Below are 5933 nucleotides of genomic sequence, written 5' to 3'. Positions count from 1 at the left end.
GGGAAGGCACTAGAATTAAGAGGAGTTGGGAAAGACTTCCTATAGAAGGTAGGATTTTAGTTGGGATCCACCAATTCCTTGTAGGATTTAAGCATAGTCAAGCAAAACAAACACATCTACACAAATACAAAAATATGTATGTCTCATTTTGTACCCTATATCCCTCACCTCTCTGTTATGGATGGCATGTTTTATCATCCATCCTCTGGAATCATGAATGATTATTGGATTAATCATAGTTCTTTCTTTTTTTTTTCAAGATCCCAAAATGACTTTAATTTTATTTCCTTTGCTTAAGCCAAATCATTAAATCTCACAGTGATTTTGGGTGGGGTGACAGGGAAAAGGCTATGGATTAGATCATGGCTGAGTGGGGTAGGATCAGTGGGGCCACAGGCCTCACTGGGGAAGCTGGAGGAGCACTGACTGTCCAGCAGGAAGGTAGGTGATGTTCCGAGATCGGGAAAGCTGGTATGCAATGTCCTCTGCAGCTTCCAGCTTACGAAGCTCTATTAGGCCATCTCCTGCAGTGGCCAGCGAATTGGCAATCAGCTCGGCCGCTTTGGAGTCACCCTCTGCTGAGATGATGGCTGCTTTCTTCTGTTGCTCAGCCTTTTCCACTACAAATCTGGCCCTCTCTGCTTCCTGCTGAGCCACCTGTTTGGCTTCTACTGCCTCCATGAACTCCTTCCCAAAGGTCAGATGCGTCAAAGAGACATCATCTAGGATGAGCCCAAAGGTTGCCGCTCTCTCTGTGAGGTCATCACTCACTTGCCTGGAGACTAGTTCTCTCTGGGTGATCAATTCTCCAGCATCAAATCAAGCTACCACTGACTTGAGGATCTCGGTGGTTATGGAGGGCAATACCCGCTCATCATAGTCCTCACCAATGCTGGTGAAGATTCGGGGCAGCTGATTGGCGACAGGTCGGAAGAGAATACGAAGAGTGATATTGACATTCTGTAAATCCTTGCTACCCGTGATTACTGGGACATTCCGTGGCCGGGAACGGCAGTCAAAAATAATTGGTTTCTGTACCCATGGGATGAGAAAATGAGTCCCTTCTCCTACAACAATGTCTTGGACTCCACGGAACCTATCAAAGATGACAGCTCTATGGCCAGCATCCACATTATATAAGGCAGAGTTGACAACTCCTCCTACAACAGCTAAGCCCAGGTCAAACTTGCCAACAGCTTCAAACAGTTTAGCAGCCATGTCTCCTTCAGATGGTCTTGGTCTTCCACCCTTTCAGACCAGACACAACTCTGACCTCCACATGAATTCCCCAACCCTACTTACCAGTTCTTTCATTTTTTAAAACTGTTTTTTACAGAGTTTTTAATAAATAAGTTATAAATAATAAATGATTCTAAATTATATAATACATTATATAAATAATAAATTATTATAATTATACAAATAATAAATTATTCTCCTGATTTTGCTTATTTCATTCTTTGTCAATGTATTAAAGGTCTTAAAAATTGATCTTTTTGAATTATATTTACATTATAATATAAATTGTTCTTCTGTCCCTTCACACTTGACTCTACACCAATTCATACAATCTTCACGAAATCATCTAGTTGCTCATTTTTAAATAATAGTTTACCCTATAATAATGTTCTATCACATTCATATATCACAACTTATTCAGCCATTCCTTAATCAATAGCCATCCCCTTTGCTTTCAGTTTTTTGCCACTTCAAAAAGAGCTGCTATAAATGTTTTCATATATATAGAACCTTTCCCTCTTTTTTGACTTCTTTTGGATTTAGACTTAGCAGTAGAATAGTTGGGTCAAAGGGCATGAACTGCTTAGTAACCTTTTGTGCATAACTGCAAATTGCTTTCCAGAGTTGCTTTATTTTATATTTCTCTAATTAATAGTGATTTGGAGCTTTTTATGTCTTTTATATGATACTGTTCCTAGGATAGAATCAAAGTGAGTTAGCTTTTCTCTTAAGTTCATTGCTTCTTCTTGGTAGGACCTATGGAGACAGCATCTATACTATTTAGTTACAACTACTATTGATGACTCCACAAATATCTATTAACACCTACGTGTATAAGGCACTATACTATGTACAGTGGTAGATACAAAAACTAATAAGATTCCATCCCTCCTGTTGGTGAGTTCACAATTGATTTTGTACATAAGCTCCTGATTTAGAGCGTATCCCTTCCCATGACTGAGCCTTGGTTTCCCTACCTGCAAAATAAAGAGATTTAAAATAAAGATCCCTTTCTGCTCAAAATCCAATGATATATGACTATAATTGTGAAAAGATAACTGTCATTCAAAGGAACAGGTAGTTTTCAAAAGAAGAGATATAAGCTATCAAATAGCCACGTGAAAACAATGCTTCAGAGATCGCTAATAATGACAGAGATGCAAATTTTAAAAATCTGAGGTTCTATCTCACATGTCAAATTGGCTAAGAGGACGAAAGAGGAAAATAGCAATTGCTGGAAGGAATATGAGGAGGCAGACATGTCAATACACTATTGATGGAGCTGTGAACTAAGCCAACCGTTTGCTTTCCATTTTGGAAAGCAATTTGGAACTCCAAATCACTAAATTGTGCATATACTTTAACTTAGCAATATCATTACTAGGCTTTTATCCCAAAGAGATTAAAAGATAAAGGGAAAGGCCCATATCCACAAAAATACATGTGGCAGCACTTTCCATTGTAGCAAATAACTAGAAACTAAGTGGGCGCCCATCAACTGGAGAACGGCTGAACTAATTACAGTAGGTGAAATGAAATATTAGTACATCATAATAGAAGATGCAAAGGTCAGATCCAGAGAATAATGATGCAGAGTGAATTGAACAAATGAGGAGAAGGATATATATGACTACAAAAAATAAAATATATGATACACTTAAAAACTCTGATCAATATAATAATCAGTCAAAATTTCATATGAAGAATGATGAAACATGAGTTCCATCTCTTGATAGAGAGGTGCAGAATGAAACATACATTTTCAGGCATAACCAATACATATATTTGTTAGGACTGACCATACTTATTTGTTAGGAGAGAAAGCTTGGGTAAGGGAAGAAGTTATATAGGAGAGTTGGTAGTTAGTAATCATATCTCTCTCTCTCTCTCTCTCTCTCTCTCTCTCACACACACACACACACACACACACACACACGAAGGGGCGAGAACATCAATGAAATGTTTTTTAAATGCCCAGAAAAGAGAAGGAAGTTCAGAAGAGAACACAGACAAGTGGGACAGTTTTATTACTACCATGTTGTTATCCACTTAAAAAAAACTGTACGTAATAAACTTTCAGTTTAATGTAATTCTTTTTTGTTGTTCTTTTTATATGAGATTGTTCTTACGTGTTGGCTTTGTTTAGTTCATAGCAAAAAAATCATTTGTGCAAATAAAACATCATTGATACAAGGCAGTCAACAAGAACCAAGTGGACTAGTAGAGAAAATACAGAGGAGCTCAGAGAATAGAAAAATGAATGAGTTGAGATGATGAGAGAAAGATTGTTGATGAGACAGGATTTAAGCTGGTTCTTGAATGATGGATAGATTTCCATAAATGGATGTGGGGAGGTTGGTGTGGCTGACTGTGTTCCATGTTGCAGCAATGATGTGGACCACAGTCCTTTGTAATTTTCACTTGAAAGATACATGCCTAAACCTATAATGTGTGAATTTAAAATTATGCACTTATGCTTTTTCTGGGTTTCTTTCTCCTTCACCTTCTATCTCCACAAGTACTTTAGTAATACCCTCAGAGGGCCGTTGGAACAGATTTAGGATTCGTGAGCACTCAGGAGTTTTACCCCACTGGGGGTTATGACCCATATAAGACATAACCCTTTGAAGACTGTTTCTGTTCCATTTGCAAATGTGAGATTGAAGACACCACCCATTACGTCAGCCAATGTCCCTTATATTGGAACCCATGGAGTTAATTTCTCTTTGAATTCAGTCCCAGGAAAAAGTGCGTCTCCCTTGATGAGCATGTGTGCTTTCTTTTATTAGACAATGAGAACTTCAAAGCACAGTTTTCCTCATAGTCCTAGCTGCCAGGAAATACAGTCTAATTTCAGTGCTTTGCTCTAGTAACCATCTCATCCCAAGTGCCCAGTAACATCTATTTTAACATCTATTTCTCTGTGTTTTTAACTAGATTTTGTTCTGTTTTGATGTTTCATTGACCTTTTTAGAAGAACGGTCTGGTGTAGAGGGAAGAATCCTGGACTCAGGAGGCAAGAATCATCAAAAGTCCTGGTTTCAAATTTTAACTTTTCTCATATGTTAAAAATGGTTTTATAAAATTACAATAATAAGTACTAACATTTACATGAGCACTTTAAAACTTGCAAAGAACTTGACATATGGCATTTTATTTGAGCCTCATAATCATCTTTTAAGGCAGGGACTACAGGTATTAATATTCCCATTTTGTGTCTGAGGAACCTGAGGTATTTAAAATTTAAGCCTACGGTGACAAAAGTTTTCCTGAATCCAGGTCCAGTATTCTATTTGTGGTGTTTGACTACCTCTTACTATCTAGCTCTCAGGACAAGAAAAACTCTTTGTAAACCATTACAAAAGTGTGAGCTATTATCATTGTGCTTGATTTTACAAGATGTCTCAATTCCTTTTTTGGAATCAGGCAGAAGAGGGATATGTGTGTGTGTGTGCTGTTTGGTCTGTTTGGGGTAAGCAAATATTACAGACACTTACTTTAGCATCTGCGTTTTGGCCATATTTGGACAGTATGCCCTATACTGAACCCAATTTTTCTAGAATTGAAAAACATCATAATTAGAGTTTGCATTTATCTAGTACTTTAAGGTTTAAAAAGCATTTCATGCTTATTATCTTATTTTCTCTTCAAAACAATTCTGTATTAGGTGCTACCATCATCCTCCATTTTCCAGATTTGGAAACAGAACTTGAGAGTGGTAGAGTGCCATGACCAGGGTCACACAATCAGTAAATGGCAGAATTGGGATCTGAACTCTTCTTCTGACTCCAGGTTAAACATTCCATCCATCATGGCACACTGTTGCCTCTTTCAAGAATAGCAGAGCAATTTCCCTCTAAGACTTAGGTAGATACAGTTACATCAATAAGGAAGACAAACTTTTCCATGAAGCTGCTGGTAGAGTCCAGGAGCGTATGTCTCTTTCCTACAATGATTCTAGCGTCTTCTTCAGGTTTAATGATCTTTCGAGACAATTTATATAACCCGGCACTAGTCACCTGGAGGCTTACAGGGAATTGAAAGGGCAATATTTTTTTAAAAGGGTAGATGTGTTTGACCACATCCTATGTTAGGCTCTGCAAGAGATGCTCTTAGTTTGGGATGGTAGAGAGGAGTATTGTTTATAGCCTACTGTGAGAAATAGGAGAATTATATTCAGTAGTCCCAGCCCTAATTCAGCTAAGTAAGAGCTATGGAAAGGGGCAAGTCTGGAAATCGCATAGCTTCCTTCCCACAAGAGAACAAAAAGGGTTACTTTTGTGCTCTTATGGGAAGGAAGCTATGGGAGTGTTTCATGACAAAATGATCTGGTAGGGGTGAGAGCTCTCACTCTAAAGAGCTACAACACATCTCCAGGGCAACAGGGCAGATCCCCAGTAGATAGCAGCAAAGAAGCCCAAAGATTAGTTGCAGAGGACTGAGCTGTAGTACACTACAAGCAAGGCAGCCACAGTGCCCCAGAACAGCATCTCTGGACCAGGTCAAAGAGATGCAGGAGGTAGAGGTGGACTAGCTCCAACAGAAGGAGTTTTATTACCATTACTCCACAGAATATGACACTGAAACTCTTCCTCATCCCAGTGCGAGTTTTCTGGAATGTTACTCCCTTTCCCACTAGTTCATGAGACTGTAGGAAATTTCTACAGCTCTCAGAAAGATTTAATTGCTTGATT

The 5933-nt window shown here is 38.5% G+C and overlaps 1 pseudogene; it reads right to left on the bottom strand.

Annotated features, from left to right (window-relative positions):
• Window positions 1–269: 269 nt before the first annotated feature.
• On the bottom strand, window positions 270–1289 carry LOC118851670 (annotated as a pseudogene).
• Between the last annotated feature and the right edge of the window lie 4644 nt (window positions 1290–5933).

Source organism: Trichosurus vulpecula, chromosome 5, assembly GCF_011100635.1.
Source record: "Trichosurus vulpecula isolate mTriVul1 chromosome 5, mTriVul1.pri, whole genome shotgun sequence".
Classification (NCBI taxonomy): domain Eukaryota; kingdom Metazoa; phylum Chordata; class Mammalia; order Diprotodontia; family Phalangeridae; genus Trichosurus; species Trichosurus vulpecula.
This window is presented reverse-complemented; position numbering and strand designations above follow the sequence as displayed.